This window comes from Dermacentor andersoni, chromosome 6 (genome assembly GCF_023375885.2).
Source record: "Dermacentor andersoni chromosome 6, qqDerAnde1_hic_scaffold, whole genome shotgun sequence".
NCBI classification, from domain to species: domain Eukaryota; kingdom Metazoa; phylum Arthropoda; class Arachnida; order Ixodida; family Ixodidae; genus Dermacentor; species Dermacentor andersoni.
This window is the reverse complement of record NC_092819.1, coordinates 59,731,305-59,749,154: the sequence shown is the minus strand read 5'-3', so window position 1 is coordinate 59,749,154 and position 17,850 is coordinate 59,731,305. Positions and strand designations below refer to the sequence as shown.

General features: G+C 48.8%; 1 protein-coding gene across 5 annotated transcripts in view; it reads right to left on the bottom strand.

Moving 5' to 3' along the window:
* The window catches only part of LOC129382503 (uncharacterized), a 204,514-nt gene extending 193,961 nt beyond the window's left edge, over window positions 1-10,553 (bottom strand). For 4 of the 5 annotated variants that reach the window (XR_011895170.1, XR_011895171.1, XR_011895172.1 and 1 more), the window contains exon 1: window positions 10,281-10,553. The gene's annotated coding sequence lies outside the window, so the exon portion shown is untranslated. The remainder of the gene's footprint in view (window positions 1-10,280) is intronic. The other variant, XM_055066556.2, reaches the window with a different exon arrangement.
* Between the last annotated feature and the right edge of the window lie 7,297 nt (window positions 10,554-17,850).

Sequence of the window (17,850 nt, the reverse complement as noted above, 5' to 3'; positions counted from 1 at the left end):
TGGAGATCGTGTGTTGAACAGTGACCCGATTGCGAAGACAGTTTTATACGCTTCCCCGTGGATCCGGCATCCACGTCGTGAGGTCACCAAGGTCTCACTCACTGTAAAGCTATGGCCCGTGAGCGCGTTTGGTGCCCAGATATCGCTGCCGATATTGTTACGTAGGAAGACACCGACGACAAGCTATTTACAAGTATATTTACAAGGCAATACGCCGCAGTTGGCCAAGAGGCAACAGCCCGCGCTAGCTTCCAATCGTCGTCGTCGTCTTCTTACTGCTCGGCTCTTCGTCATTGGAAATACTATCCCGTAGCACTACCCCCGGCGGCAAAAGCGCCGTCCCGGAGCGACTAAAGGCCGGACTCTGAAGCAGTGCAGTAGGTCTTGAGCCTACTGACCTGCACGACATCACTAGATGCCAGAGTAGATGACGAGGTTGAGCTCACAGGAAGCAATTTCGTACGTCAAAGGCGTCACCTGGCGCAGCACGCAGTAGGGCCCTGTGTATCGCGAAAGGAGCTTTTCTGAAAGTCCGACGTGACGAGAGGGCGACCACAGGAGCACGAGTGCACCAGGTGAAAACTGTACGTCACGGTGGCGGGCGTTGTACTGACGCTGCTGCGTGGTTTGCGAGTCCGTCAGTCGAGCACGGGCAAGCTGGCGTGCATGGTCGGCGAGGGCGATAGCGTCGCGCGCATACTCGGTTGTTGAGGTAGCAGGAGGAGGAAGTACCGTGTCAAGGGGCAAGGTCGGTTCGCGACCGCAGAGTAGATAAAATGGAGAAAATCCGGCGGTGTCGTGCCGGGAAGAATTATAAGCAAATGTGACGTAAGGAAGAGCAACGTCCCAGTCGTGGTGGTCCTTCGAAACGTACTTGGACAGCATGTCGGTAAGAGTACGCTTTAACCGCTCTGTCAGGCCATTGGTTTGAGGATGGTATGAGGTAGTCAGCTTGTGTTGAATAGAGCAGGAACGCACAATGTCGGCGATAACTTTCGAGAGCAAGTTACGACCACGGTCAGTAAGCAGCTGTCGCGGGGCGCCATTCACTAAGGTGATGTCACGCAAGAGAAAGTCCGCGACGTCAGTGGCGCAACTGGCAGGGAGAGCCCGCGTGATAGCGTATCGGGTGGCGTAATCAGTTGCGACGGCTACCCATTTGTTCCCAGAGGATGAAGTGGGAAAGGGACCGAGGAGGTCTAATCCAACACGAAAGAACGGTTCCACAGGGACGGTGATCGGCTGGAGATGACCGGAAGGTAGCACCTGAGGTGTTTTCCGACGCTGGCAGGGATCACAGGCAGCAACATAGCGTCGGACGGAGCGAGCGAGACCAGGCCAATAGAAGCGGCGGCGGACGCGGTCGTACGTGCGGGTTACCCCAAGATGTTCTGCAGTGGGTGCGTCATGCATCTCAAAGAGCACAGTCTGTCGTAGATGCTTTGGCACGACAAGAAGAAGATCAGGGCTATCAGGGAGGAAGTTCCTTCGGTACAGAATGCCGCCCTAGAGGACATATCGGCGAACGGATGCGTCGGTAGGTTTAGAGCGCAGACGCTCGATGAGTACTCGCAGCGATAGGTCTCGGTACTGCTCATCGGCGATGTTAGCGAAGGCAGACACAGAGAAAATGCCGTCGGTGGTACTACTGTCGGCGTCGTCAGGCTCGTCTACCGGGTAGCGAGACAGGCAGTCAGCGTCCTTGTGTAGTCGGCCAGATTTGTAGGTGACAGAGAACGAATATTCTTGGAGGCGTAAGGCCCAGCGACCAAGTCTTCCTGTAGGATCTTTCAATGAGCATAACCAGCAAAGTGCGTGATGGTGTGTGATAACGGAAAAGGGTCGGCCATATAAGTATGGGCGGAACTTCGCAACCGCCCAAACTAGGGCCAGACACCCACGCTCAGTGATGGAATAGTTGTGCTCCGCGGGCGAGAGGAGCCTGCTGGCCTAAGCGATAACACGGTCGTGGCCACGCTGGCGTTGTGCCAGTACTGCGCCAATTCCGTGACCGCTGGCATCAGTACGGACTTCGGTAGGCGCAGAAGGATCGAAATGGGCCAGAACGGGAGGCGTTGTGAGAAGGTCGATTAGAAGCGAGAATGCAGAGGCCTCGTTATCGCCCCACTGGAAAGGGCTGTCTTTCTTCAAAAGCTCGGTTAGTTGTCGTGCTATGGCCGCGAAATTTTCCACGAAACGGCGGAAGTACGAGCAAAGGCCGATGAAGCTGCGCACATCCTTGACACACTTTGGAACAGGGAAGTGCGTAACAGCATGGATCTTGCCTGGGTCCGTTTGCACTCCGTTCGCGTCAACGAGATGTGCAAGGACGGTAATCTGACGACGGCCTAATTGGCACTTCGATGCATTGAGTTGCAGACCGGCTCGCCAAAAAAACGTCCAGGACTGCTGAGAGGCGCTCGAGGTGCGTAGCGAATGTTGATGAGAATACTATAACGTCGTCCAAGTAGCACAGGCACGTGGACCATTTGAAACCGTGAAGAAGGGAGTCCATCATGCGTTCAAAAATGGCAGGAGCGTTACATAGACCAAACGGCATCACTTTGAATTGATAAAGACCGTCGGGTGTTACAAACGCAGTCTTCTCGCGGTCGAGAGCGTATACGGCAATCTGCCAATAGCCGGAGCGAAGGTCAATTGAGGAGAAATAGCGAGCACCGTGGAGGCAGTCAAGGGCGTCATCAATCCGAGGTAGGGGATACACGTCCTTTTTGGTAACCCTGTTAGGGTGCCGATAATCCACGCAAAAGCGCCATAAGCCATCCTTCTTTTTTACCAGCACAACAGGTGACGCCCATGGACTAACTACATTACGGTTTAATAATGTTCTTGGCAAGCATTTTGCGAACTTCGGTGTGAATAACTTGACGCTCAGCCGGTGATACTCGATACCGGCGGCGATGAATAGGAGGGGCATCGCCGGTGTTAATGCGATGTTTAACAGCTGTTGTTTGTGCCAAAGGACGATCGTTAAAGTCAAAAATATCTTGGCAGGAAATCAGAACGCGGTAGAGCGCACGAGCGTGCTCGGGCGGCATGTCGGGTGCAATCATTTTCTGTAAGTTGGCGATGGTACAAGTTGCCGACTGCGATGGTAGAGGAGGATCGGCTGAATTGTCGTCTACTGAAATCGATGCTACAGAGTGATCCTCGAATGGGCAAAGTTGTGCCAGAGACATCCCGCGTGGCAGCACTTGTGTCGTCAAGCCAAAATTGACCACTGGCAGGCAGACGCAATTCGCCGTAATAGATAAAACTGTATGAGGTACTGTGATCCCGTGTGTAAGGAGGACGTCTTGCATAGGAGCCGCGATGTAGTGACCGTCAGGGACTGGTGGGGATGACACGAAGTCAACGTAAGTCAGTGCCGAAAGTGGCAAGCGAACGAAGTCGATGGAACTGAGGCGAGTAAGGTGTTGTTCAGCGGGATCCAGAACAGGCAGGTCGAGGCGGAGAGTACTGGCGGAGCAATCGATGAGAGCAGAATGTGCGGAGAGGAAGTCTAAGCCGAGGATGATGTCGTGGGGACAGTGACCGATGACTGTGAATAGCACGGTAGTGGAGCGATCGACGAAGGAGACGTGGGCGGCACACATACCAATTACAGGGGCTGTTCCGCCATCGGCGACACGGACAACAGGCGTCGTGGCGGGCGTGATTATTTTCCTCAGCCGGTTACGGAGGTCAGCGCTCATTACCGATAAATGCGCCCCAGTGTCTATGAGAGCAGATACAGGAACACCGTCGACTTGCACGTCAAGAAGGTTCAGATGAGTGGGTAACGTCAGGAGAGGATTTGGCGACGTAGGGAGCAATGCAGCGTCACCTCGAGGCGCTGCATCGTCTAGTTTTCCGGCTGGGAGCGGCGTCCGAAGGGAGTCGGCGAATAGGAGCGACGGGGATGGGGGGAGCGAGATTGTCGTCGTTGGGGCGAAGGCGAACGAGAATAGGGGCGGTTCGGCGCAGGAGAATCGGTGGCGGCATTATCTGAGCGGGCAGCATAGGGACGAGAAAGGCCACCTGGGGGGCGAGAGTAGGCAGTATATGTAGACTGGTTCAGGGAACTCCAGCGACTGCGACAGTGCCGAGAAATGTGCCCAATTCGATGGCAGTGAAAACTAATTGTCTTGTCGTCTGCAGTGCGCCATTCAGAGGGGTTGCGGAAACGTGGTGGGTAAGAAGGTGCTGGACGGGGTGGAATCGAAGAAGCCGGGTGGGTATCAGGGCGATGGGCCGAGCAGATGGTGTGAATACCCATGTTGGCGAACTCCTGGCGGACAACTGGCTGAATCAGGGAAACAGTGACTGCAGGTGCATTGGAGGGGCTGAAGTCGAAGGCAGCCGGATAGGCGGCCTCGACCTCACGCCGGACAATCCTGGTAACATCGCCAGTGTTGTTGGGACGAGGAGCGTCGGCACAGGAAGATGTCGCTGGGGTGTTGGGCAGACGGGCAAACTGTTGGTCGATACGTCGGCTTTTGGCGAGTTCCAGGCGGCGGCACTCTTCTATAACTGCATCCACCGTCACCACGTTGTCAAATACGAGCAAGTTGAAGGCGTCATCGGCAATGCCTTTGAGGATGTGGGATACCTTGTCGGACTCAGTCATGTGTGCGTCAACTTTGCGGCACAGAGCCAAGACGTCCTGAATGTACGTGACGTAGGGCTCCGTTGACATCTGCACACGACCGGAAAGCGCCTTCTGCGCGGCAAGTTGGTGACCGTAGGGGTTGCTGAACAAGTCTCGAAGCTTTTGCTTAAGCGAATCCCAACTGGTCAGCTCATCTTCGTGGGTCCGATACCAAACTCGAGGTGTGCCACCGAGGTAAAAGACTACGTTGGCGAGCATGATAGTAGGGTCCCACCGGTTATTGCGGCTGACGTGTTCGTACAGGCTGATCCAGTCGTCGACGTCTTCCCCATCTTTTGCCGAGAATACGCCAGGATCACGGGGAGCGGGGAGAGTGATGTAGGTCGTCGAAGTGGCAGCAGGTGTCGGAGCCGGCGGAGTCGAGTTGTCGTCGCCGGGAGCCATGAAGGAAGGCTCGACGTACCATCCACTGCGAAGCTCCGTGACGAGGTACAGGGAATGTCCACCTCCACCAGATATGTTACGCAGGAAGACACCGACGAAAAGCTATTTACAAGTATATTTACAAGGCAATACGCCGCAGTTGGCCAAGAGGCAACAGCCCGCGCTAGCTTCCAATCGTCGTCGTCGTCTTCTTACTGCTCGGCTCTTCGTCATTGGAAATACTATCCCGTAGCAATATTACTGAACATGGCTCCATGTGCGAACTATGCAGCGCTATTTATTGCAGTCCGGAATACCCGCGATATGGAGATGACCAGTCATGTTTTAGATGTTGCTGCCGTGATACCAGCCCTACTTAGATGACCGTGGGCATACGAGCCTTGAGCACATTCCTTGTCAAATTTTTAAAATATATTAGCAAGCTCCCCAGTAAGAGCCAACCTACACGGCAATATAACTGAAAGCGTTAAAAGTGAATAAGGGTGTAAATCATTCTATAACTCGCATCTGGCCTTTCGCCCGTTTTGAATACAAAGGTGGGAGCTGTAGACATATTTACACTTCACTTTTAAGCTTGTATATTATATTACAGTGTATGCACTGATTCCGCCCCTTTGGATGAGGTGTCATTGCGCGTCCGAGAAGAAACGCACTCCCATCCTCACGTACCCTGGATAAGCGAGACGTTATCACGCGTGCTACGCAAATGCGACGTTGAGGTGCCTGACGTTCTTGTGCACAAACTGAGGCGTGCACTCGTTAGTCAAGAGGGCAAGCTGCCGGATGAAGTATTTCCTTGCGTTATTTACAAGATCCGCTGTGCGGATCGCGAGTCTCTCTACATCGGGGAGACGGGTAACGTTGAACAGCGCCTGAGCCTCCATCAAAACGATGTGGATAAGAGAAGAGTAGCTTCTAATGCATTAGCAGTGCATGCATGAACGACTAAACGCAATATTTACTGGATGAAGCCTAGCCTAATAGGTCAGGAAAGAAACCGGCAATACACGACTGTACCTGGAGTCCCTCGAGAAGCAATAACAAGGCACACGCTCAATTGAAATGGAGCCTTCCCACCATCTTGCGCACAGTGTTTGCACTACAGGCTAAAACCTGTTTCAACTTCACTTCAACCTTTTTTGCCAAAGCTTCCGTGTGGAAGCCGAAAGGACTAGCTTTTAAAAAGTTTTACTTGGTCGGCGTATGCCTTTCTTTGTCATGAATGAGGTTAGAACGTTCGCCTGCTTGGAAGGTGGTGAAGGAAACTAGATCGACCTAGCCCAGAGCCGTGTGTATAACCCACATGCTTGGATTCCTCCGCAACCCATAATTCCCATGGTGGACCAACGAGTGCAGTGCCAGAGTTCCCTCTACTCTATTGTAGGACACTCTATGATGTTCCTCACTTTTCGGCCAAGCCATGCGCGAACAAGGCTGCTCAACGAGGCTACGATAAAGAAACTAGCGTCACTGATAACGCCCGCACATTAAAGATGGGCTCACGTGCGCAGCCTTGTTGGCGCACAGCTTAGCCGCAAAGAGACGCATATCAAAGCTTTCAAATGCGGGCCCGATTCAGCAGTAGACTACAAAAGAAAAGGCGCCGAGTAGTGCAACCGGCGTAGCGTGTGCCACCTAGTGTTCAAAACGCTCAAAACCGAAAACAGGAGTAATTAATCCCACCCGCTTGGCGCGCTGCAATCAATTCGGCCGCTGTGCTGGGCTCTATAGAAGTGTCCGCTCTCGTCGAATGTCTTTCTCTGGGCTAGAGCTTGACGCACTGCTTCCGGAAAGCGCAGCGATTAATGATAAGGGTAGCACAACTATTCTGAGAAGGCCTAGGGACTACGCTATTGTTTTCAGCATTTGCGAATCATGGTCAGCTGACATCCTAATGGCATAATCAGGTGGCCGTTTGGAGAGCACTCGGATCTTGTTGCGAAAGTGGTGAAAAACAAATTTAACGATGTGTTTCCGAGCACATAGCAAATGCTAAGTGAGGGCCCTCTTTTTGCATCATCAGCGGAGCTCATGTATGCTAGCAGTAACGCTTAGTTGCTCTTTTACATGAACACCAGTGCACTGCTGCCACAGCACCCAAACGACCTCTCGAATGTGCCATAACAACCCTACGGAAGGTTCCTGAGCGTCAGAAGTGACCACTAAAGAAAAGAAGTCTTCGTGCATATCTCTCCAAGCCTCATTAAAATGCAACAAAAAACAGCAATATTGTGTAACTGCTTAACCATATAATCAATGCTCCCACTGTATCAAAAACCTCGTAGCAGCATTCGCCTGAAGCAATCTAAAGCGCACGTGATACCACTTGCATTGTCGCCAGATTCACTCCTGTAAACGAAAAACATAGTGCGCACAAATTATTCCTCATGCCGGAAATCTTACAAGTAAATCTTTCAATAACGCCACGAAATTGTTCAGTTTTCCTTCAGCGCCCGCGATACGAACGCGTACTTAGTGCTGCAGCTCGACAACTGGTATATGGGATTGCATTTCCTACGCGTTTGAGGTCAACAGCGCTGTCCGAAACATCAATCAATCATTCAATCATATTTTTACTTTCTTTGAAAAGGAGGAGTACGCGACTGAAACGTCGAACATCTTGACGACGTCCCCACCCCTTACAAGTTGGCAGTGCAGCAAGATGGTGGCCAGTCAAACACAAGGATTTCAAAGTGGACAAGACGTATGAGTGACAAGTAATACAAAATGAAAGCAACAAAACGTCAAATGATTCCAGAAGCAAAGTGGTTATACAATAATCAACAACGTGAACAACAGCGGTAAACAAGAGCATAAAAAGATGAACGCATGTACCAGTCCAAATAAGTAAGCTGGCAAAATCGTATTATAACAGTTTTGGTTACATGAAGGACCAAAATCTTGTGGGTTTAATTTGTTTAGCAGCGAAGGTAGTGTGTCGGACAAAAGCATTGTTTGTCATAGGAAGTTCTAGCGGTGGATGCCAACCAAAGTCCTTTATATCTAGTCCAAGGAATACTTGTATTTACACATATTCTTGTCTGGTTAACGGCACGATCAATACCAAATTTAACAAAACATTTGTAACACAAGATCAACGTATAATTGTGCAATACACAGGAATAATTTCATATCTAGAAAAAAAAAGGGGTTCTGTGGAATAAGTATAATGTATGTCAGCTATGTAACACACGGCTCTTTACTGTAGCTTGTAGCTACAGCTTGTAGCTGTAGCTGTGGCTTTATGTAGCTCGTGCAGATTTGTCGCACCAGTTGTGCCTCGCACCAGGACGCAGTACTGCATGACAGATATCACCAGAGCATTATAGAGCATTACCTTCACCGCAGTAGGGATAATGCGTCGCATACGCACAGTGACACCAATGGCAGGTTATAGTTTGGATTGGAGGTGATGAACATGCTAATTGCCGGTAAGGTGCTTCGAAATGTGTACTTCAAGGATAATAGCAGAATCTACCATCTCTAACTGCTGACCACCAAGACGTAAATTCATATTAGCGCTCAACATTTTCCCTCTACGCATGTACAAAGTTAATTTCATTTTCTCATGGTTGATTGTTAAACAGTTGATAGTGCACCAGCGTTCTAAATCAGACAGCGTATGTTAGCCTTAATTTCTATAAAAGATTACAAATTTTCTGCAATAAAACGATTGTGCCATCAGCATAAGAAACAAATGTACCGTTATGATCGACAAAATTGCTTTAATACGGTACAGTAGATGTGACCATCCCCTCGACGCATACAACTGAATGTGTAATAGGCCTACGTGGAATCGTCCGCACTTTCTGTCGATAACGCCGAGTCGGTGCGCTGCGAGGAACTGAATTTCAGTGCGTTCGTGGCAATTTTTAGAGACAGCGTTTGAGAATATAGGGAAAGTTATAAGAACGCACGGCCATCACCGTGTTTAGCCGTGTGCCTTGAACCCAGCAGTAGCTTTGCAGTTAGAAGTGCTTCGCTGTGCGACGCAGCGTTCCACTGGTCTAGGCACAAGCACGGACGACATTTAACCCTGAATAACATCTGGAATGCGCTCCATCGCAAAAAGCTGCGGGCGCAGGCTGACACTTGAGTGCATACGTGAAAGCCCTGCCCTAAAGCCGAGTTAAAAGAAACGTCAGCCCTTCCACTCTGTGAAGAAGCACAAGGAGCGAAGCTGTGGTGCGTTTTACCTCAATGGACGCATCTATGTGTGTATTATTGTTATTATTATAATTATTGGACACAGACAAAGAATACATCTTTAGACTGTCGAGTGATTGTTATTCTTTTATGAAGTGGTGACGTGTGCAAGTACTGCCGCATGGAAGAGGGGAATTACACAATACTTAAAATTTCACTCTCAACTACTTAATTACAAAAAGTATATGAAACTCGTTAGACTATTCTTAGCGGCCAATCCCCATATAATTTGGTTTGCGAACACTTTCGATAAAACAAGTTACAGCCGTTTTCTGTAACCATACTCACTCCGTAGACGGCCATGTATTGACAGCAAACGGAAATTCTGAAACGTGTACAAATTCACTGGCAACTAACTAATTATGACAAGTAAATGAAACTCAGTGTAATGATAGAGGCGTCTTACTACTAATATCGTTTCTTTTTCCAAGATACCTATATTAAATTGAGAGCCACAGAGCATTCGCAAGAAACTGAAGGAGAAAACGCAGGTGGCGTCTGACGCGGACGCCGCAGGAGAAGGCTGCAGTTTTGCGTGGACACACGGAGACGCACTTTCCTGGGGGAAGCAGCCCTTAATGCCTTCGCTGTAAAAATTCGATGTTGCGTCTGGCGCCTTCGAATAGCCAACGCGCGCAGCATCGCGTGGTCTCGCTCGAAGCGAAGAACGAGAAAGATCGATCACGTTCTCCACGTCAGCACGAGCGCGCACGTCGAAGAACAGCACGAGCACCATCCTCTTCTGTCATCGCAACCCGATTCAAGTTTCACATAATTCTACGAAATGATTCACTTTGTCAACGCCCGCGTCACGAACGCGTCTTTAATGCTGCAGCGCCTCTTGCGTCTGCCCAAAGTCCGTGACATGTGCTTGTTTCTACGATCTTCGAAGCGAAAGGCATAGAGAGGCCCTCATTTTGAAAAAACGCTAGGTCGCTTGTATTCCTGACATCTGTAAGCCACTCTGCGTGAAATGCAAGCGGTAACTGCGAAAGAAATTGCAGAATATCCAACTTACTCTTCGGGGCGGGTGGCTCGCTGAGCATGTCCGGGGAGGTACCTGACACGTCGGTAGCCTGGAACGAAATGGTGGGACCACGGTGTAAGAACAGGTGGTCCGACGGCAGCGCGCAGCGCGTCTCACTTATGTTGGGGAGCCGCCAGGTGGCGCACGCGACTAGGAGGCTGGTTAGGTGGCTGGCGTCGGAGGCTGACATGCCCCGAGCGCGAGCGTTTCAGCCTGCATTTTATAGCGAAAACTTTACCGGCCGCGAACTTGCGATTTCGCCGTGGCCGGGCACCGAGGAGGCACAGAACGTGACACCGCGTTCCTCGTCAGACCGCGTTCCTCGTCGCTGCGCTAGCGTCCGCTCGCTTCTCCAGCTACGTCGCATGCCTGATAGCATGTCTGAGGATTAAAAAGGAGAGATCGCGTTCGCCGCAACTAGAGTTGAGACAGCAGTATGGACGGCGACAATTCTGATAAGCGGGATGAGGCCTGGACTCGACATCGTAACGAGATGAAGAGGAAACGAATCGCGCAGGGAACACACGAACAGCGCGCTGAACGACTGGCTAGACGGCGCAATTGCATAGGTAGACAACCAGACTAACCTGGACTTGCAATAAAGATTAACCAAGGCTAACCATGATATGCCTTAGCTTTCACTATGTATATCCTGGCATAGCCGCGCTAAGCGACCGCCATTTTTTTTTTCAGAGTGCGTGTATGTGTTAACGCTCTCATATCGAGGTTAGTATCTTAATTACCCGAAAGCTTATAGAATTATTTGACAATGCCGCAACGCGTGCTGCATGTTAGAAAAAAAAATCGTATATTTTGCTCAACGCGGAGCTCGCAGTTCGCATTTTTGTTGGAGCAGCTGACAATTCAGTTTGCAAGTTCAGTTTAGATTAAGATTTGCTATCTGCCGTCACTATACGCAGCGTCCCCGTTTTCATTTCTCCTGCGGAGGCAGTATGTTGGGCAGACCGCGTACGATGTTCTCCTGCGCAATGCAGTGACCTGTGCCATCATTGTTGTGTAGACAACAATCATGGTACAGAAAATTTTAAATATTGCGCGCTTGACAAGCGGGCTCCATGAATAGTAGAGTTCTTAAAGCACCAATGCAAAGGCTGCTTGTTTCTTATGAACCATGCTTCGCCTTTCATGCATTTATAGCGTTGAATTGAATAAGTGGGTGCATGCTCCTTAATATAATATTCATGATAGCTAGGAGACGCTGATTGCTTTCTTGTTTCTTTGTAATTCAAAATTCACCAGGCAACAAAAAACCAACATGGAATCAACTTGCAAACCAAAAGAAAGGAAGTTTATCAGTGTAGGGTGAACATATCCCCGCGGCATTCTTCATAGCTAGGTTCTAAACGAGTTTAGCCACTTTCTTAAATTGTGCGACTAGCTGCAATTGAGTCGCTTTTTCTTGGCGTATTGCCTCATCCTCATGGAGGCATAGTAGTGCAAAACATGTGCAACCACATCGACTTTGTGCTGCGGGCATGGAAAAGAAAAGTTGTGCTCCTCAAGCAATTCACCTATCGTAAGGCAGTATGCAGAACATTTTGCAGCGTTCTGAAAGACGCTCTCTGCAGATTGCAGCATGCGAAAGATGTGAATAGCGCGATGAATCAACTTGCCTTTAGTCTTCAAGTTCAAAAGGGAAGCTTCAGGGCGGTCTGACCTTACAAGTGAGACTGGCAGCCCACGGGTGCATTGTTCGCATGATGTGTTCTTTAAGAGCTTGCGGCATATGTAGCCGTTTATCTAGTAGACTATACAGTCCGCTGCTTTTGGCAAAGAGTAAACATGGTCAAAAAGGGTCTCGCATTCCACTTCATCATCTACGTTCTTGTCAAGTTTTTTCTTCAGCTTTTCCAGCTTTGACTCTCCGTTATTGGATCGGAAGGCTGTTGTGAGATGCTATAGCGTGAGGGGACGATTGTAGCAGCCATCTGCGATGATGCAGTCACCAAACTTTGGGGGCTTTACCAGGCTGTAAAGAGACAGCATGTTATACAACTGGAGAAAAGTTGGCATAGAAAGATGATCGTTCTGACTCCCGGCTTGGCGAATAATTCCAAAAAAGCGTTCCAAAACGTCCTCGTTGAAGCGAGATGTCAGCACATACTTGAAGTGGCACACTTAGAGTAAGTAGGTAGTTATTGTAGACAAAACTGTCACTCGAAGTCCCTCAACCATTGACTCCGTTAGAAAGCGTTCTTTCAGGATTCTTCCTGCAGACACTTCTGTTTCCCAACAATCAAGTCATGTGGAGAAAGACTTTAAGACTTCAAAGTCCTTGATATCTCGCATTATGCCTTGTGCCGGAAAACGCCTCTTTAACGCGTCAAACAGATCATTGAATTCATGGTAAACTTTACTGTTCCTTGGATAATGTCCAGTCCAAAAACATCTCGTTTAGAATAGTAGTGTAGGCCATCATTCACCCTTCTACTCAAGATCTGTATCGCCAGCTTCAGGCAATTTTTTTTTTGGCATTTGTATGGTTCAGGTGGGCAGATGACAACTTTGGACACACGCGCAAGAAACCTGGATTGCTGGTGTCTGCAATTAGTAAATTGTCAAAGTGAGCCCAGAAGAAGCGGTCTTCAGCAGCTTGAAGAATTTTTTTTTTTTTTTTGCGTGTGCACGCGGTTTCTAACGCATTGGATCAAGTGTGGGGCATCTGCAAGTACGAACACCTTGCGATCGTCATCAAGTCATCTTCAACACGTCACATGCAACGTCACAACGGCACCACTACTTAAAGGACTGGCACGGCCTGGCCGCCTTCAGTGGGCACGGAGGAGCAGCCAAGATGCGCTCGCCGCTCAATGTCTCCTTCTTCTATGTGCAGATTTTCTTCCTTGGCGGATTGTTAGGCCCGGTACCACAAGCTGCTGATTATTAGATATCGTCAGCACGAGTGCACGCATCTTCGACATCAGCCGAGCAGTGTGGGTTCTGCTGTCGTCACCGCCATGAGACCGGCCACGCCTCCCTCTTCAACACGTCAAACGCAACGTCACAACGGCGCCACTACTTAAAGGACTAGCACGGCCTCGCCGCCTTCAGTGGGCACGGAGGAGCAGCCAAAACGCGCTCGCCGCTCAGTGTCTCCTTCTTCTATGTGCAGGTTAGTGGCAGTCCGTCACTGCATTGCAAGTGTTCAAATAACGTCTATTTTGCTGCTCCTGCCGAGCCCGAGCGTGTTATATACCATTTTTTTGTGACTGTGGGCACGCTTCTAAACTGCTCTTTCTCTGCGGGGATGTAGAGATGAATCCTCAGCCTGATGATGTAACTAGCCCAGTCTTCGCTGCCAATGCTGCTTTATCCGCTTTAGCTGAGTCCCGCCATGAAGACGTAATGCGTTCCTTTTCGGAACTTTAAGGCAACCGAAGAAGCCCTCACTCACAAAGTGTCAGACCAGTCAACCAGATTGCTAACCCTTGAAACAGTTGTAGAAACACTTCAATCTTCCACGCCTCCCACAGACATATCCAATATAGTTACTACTGCCGTTAGTACCGAAAACTCAGAATTAAAATCAAGGCTTGACGACTTGGAGTATCGATCAGGAGGGACAACCTTTTGTTCTATGGAGTTGTTAATAACGCTTCGGAAAGATGGGCACGAACTGAAATCCTTGGCCGCGGACTTATTAAAAACCATCTAAAGTTAGAAATATCTGATGAAGCAATTGCTAGGGCACATCGTCTTGGCTCTTTTGTGGTGGGCAAGACTCGCCCCATTATTATCAAGTTTTCATCGTTCAAAACAAGAGAAAAGATCCTTTCACTGAAAGGCCTACTAAAGGCCACAAAAGTATCGCTGGGAGATTTCTGCAGGGCTACGCGCCAATCTCGAAAGAAACTAATTGAATTCGGAAAAGCCAGCGGGCAATCGTTTTCTTTGCGGACAAATAAATTAGTCATCAACAAAAAAAACCTATGCGTATTCTTCTGTCACAGATTCTATCTGCGAGCTTCATTCTTCCGGTTTCGCCGCTGAATAACGATGCCACAGGTCTTAACAATCCTTCCTCTCATTCTGCATAACTATCTTCAAGTCGACAGTGCCAATATAGCGTGTCTGTTCTTTTCACTAATGTGCGTAGCGTTTCCAACAAGCGAACAGCTTCATCTTCGACCATCGACTCTTACTCCGCTGACGTCATTGTCCTTACTGAAACTTGGCTTTCCGCGAGAATAAAAAACAGTGAAATAATCGACCGTGAAAGTGCTAACATCTACAGGTGCGACCGCGATATCCGGTCAGGAGGGGGCGTTTTGATTACCATCAAAGATAACCTAAATTCATCTGTTATTGACATTACATCACCCCTAGAATTACTCTGTATGCGCGTGAGCATTTGAGACCGTCTCTTTATATTCTGTGCATGCTATAGGCCACCAAATTTGTCCTCTACATTCTGTGCAGATTTCCAAGATGTCCTTAACAAATTGATTATTAGGTTTCCGAACTCTCCGGTATTTATTTTAGGGGACTTTTTTTCCAGATATAATATGGGAGACGGACTGTGTTAACTTAAAGCGTACTTCAGCCGAGTCCATTGAATTCTTATATTTGTGCTTTGACTTGAACTTAACACAGCTGGTCCACAAACCAACCCGAGTCACTCCATCATCTTCTAACACACTTTACCTAGTGCTGTCTACTACCCCCGACCTAGTTTCCTCCTTATCTTCCTGGGATAAGTGATCATTCATTGCTGCAGTTTGATTTAAAAACACGCTTTTCTTACACAAGAAAGGTTAAGACAATTCGCGATTATTCCAAAGCTGATATCCCCGTTACGCAAGAAACGGAGAACTTTATGGATACAATGATGCCCGATTTCGATCAGCGAACACGTGAAGAAAACTGGTACAAGTTTTTTATTCTCCCTTCGGGTACCGAATTCGCCAATCCACGAGTCCGCGCATTGCACTTGTTGATCGAGAAGCAATTTCCCAAAACAAACCAGCGAAATAGCTCTCCGCGCAATTTCGACGGCAAATCACAGCGATCGCTGCGACGGCGACCACCAACCGCAAATCGGGGAGTCGGCACTGCGACTGCGATTTTCGTCGCAAACTACAGAAATCGCACTTCCGATGCGACGAAAATCGCATCATGTGAAACAGGCTTTAGGCTGCATGCTGAAGTGATGTTCCTTCATTTCCCACTGCCGGGGCGCTGGAACGACGATGATTTTATATTGATGAAGCTTGACGTCACCCATCTGATGGCGTCACCTGTCGGAGTTGCCACGCTAGGAGCATCCACGGGAGGGCGCAGAATCACGAGAGAAGGAAGAACTTGGGCAGGTAATGCGGGCCGATTATACGCGTGTGCGATAGAGCTGAACCATGTCGAATTGAGGGGAATCGCCACGTGTTCCACTGGTGCAGGGCCAGCCATGCCCCGGATCCAAACGGCATGACCAGCGAAGAAATCTAGGAGCTGTGCAAGCAAGAAGGGTTTAGGCAAAATTCTGAAGCTGCTGCTGCATTGCCCATCATAACGCAGTTCTCGTATACATCAAGTGTCCTATCCGACATAAACGCTTCAGTTATTCCCGATTTCATGATTTTAACAAGGCAGACGATACGTCTTTAACTGATACTCAAACAGATAAGTTTGACCATATTTGGTTACTCAGAACCGAATCTCACGTTGACAGTCTTGTTGATTGTTTTCAGTCGTCAGTGCAATCTTGTATCGATAACTGCGTTTCATTAAAAACAAAAAACTAATGAATAACCTTCCCCGGATTAACCGGAATATCTTGCACCTGATATGCCGTGTAGGCAGACTACGTAAATTAAAGCATTAAAATATTGCGTTTGGCGTTCCTTTTGAAAAAGCCTAGGAGAAACTTGGTACTCGTACTAAAACGCTAAAGATTATTGTTTTTCAGTGCACATTCCTGTACTACTTTAATCAAATCCTCGCAGGTTCTGGACATCAATTTTGCCTGGTGTAACGTGCAGTAGGTCTTTCAAGATTAACGAAACCAGTCATGATTTCAAGTCAGCTTCAACATGAACAAAACCAATCGACTCTCCGTTCCTTCCCTCCGCTAAAGTCAGCTCCCTGCAATCTGATATAAAAGTGTTTCAAGGCCCCTTTATGGTCAACTATACTTTTCCTAGTCTCTAGATCCGCTCGAGTTCCCTCTCATCGACGAGCGGCCATTTTTTCCAAGAAAGTATGCCTTCCAACCAAAATCGAGCATCGCGGACAAGTTTCTTTCCACGTAAGTACGAGGCTCTAGACAGGAGCTATGGCGCTCCAATGTAACCTGGGGCCTGACGGACCGACCGACTCAGCTATCTCCCCGGGCAACATCCAAGGGTCACGAGTTCAAATCCCCTGTTCTCTTCCTTTTTTTCTTGTTTGCCTTCTTTTTTTCCCTATACGAGGGAATTGCATATCTTCGCCACGACCGTCAACACAAAAAGAAATTCTTCTCTATTATGTATGGCCACTCATGTGCAGGTCATAAACTACCAGGTTTCTCCAGTTGAAGGCCATCTGTGCAGTTTAACCGGGCTCAGATTGGTCCATCTTGACTGATCGAATAAGGCACCACTGTAGGTTAAATGAGGAGTACAACTCCTGCGGTGGCGAAGAGGTAGAGTACCCGCCTCGCGTGAAAGAAGACCGTGGTTCGAATCCCGTGCCGCGCAATTTTCCAACGAAAAAAAAAAGAAAATCCGCGTGTTGATAAAATTGCATAAACAAGGCCTGGAGTGCGGCCTGATCCCGGTGACCAGAACCGGTAACGCACTCCCTCACCAGAGCAGGATTGGCCACCCTGGCGCAGTACTTGGCCACAACCTCCTATATGAATCCAACAATCAAACCCCGGCCCTCAGTCCCCAGCAGCCGCGAAGCAACTCACCACGGCGGCGGTCAGATCTGTGACGCAGCAGAGGGTGCTAAGAATACCTGGCTCCGGACAGGCCGCCATTGGAATCTTAACCTAGCAACGTTTAACTTCAGAACGTTATCTAGTGAGGGGAGTTTCGCAGTGTTATAGGAGGAATTAGAGGGTAGTAAATGGGATATAATAGGGCTCAGTGAGGTTAGGAGGACAAAAGAAGCATATACAGTGCTAAAAAGCGGGCACGTCCTGTGCTACCAGGGCTTAGCGGAGAGACGAGAACTAGGAGTCGGATTCCTGATTAATAAGGGTATAGCTGGTAACGTACAGGAGCTCTATAGAATTAACGAGAGGGTGGCAGGTCTTGTTGTGAAACTTAATAAGAGGTACAAATTGAAGGTCGTACAGTCTACGCCCCTACATCCGGTCATGATGACCAGGAAGTCTAAAGCTTTTATGAAGACGTGAAATCGGCGATGGGTAAAGTTAAAATACACTATACTGATGGGCGACTTCAATGCCAGGGTAGGCAAGAAGCAGGCTGGAGACAAGTCAGTGGGGGAATACGGCATAGGCACTAGGAATAGCAGGGGAGTTATTTTTAGTAGAGTTTGCAGAACAGAATTTTACGCGGATAATAAATACCTTCTTCCGCAAGCGGGATAGCCG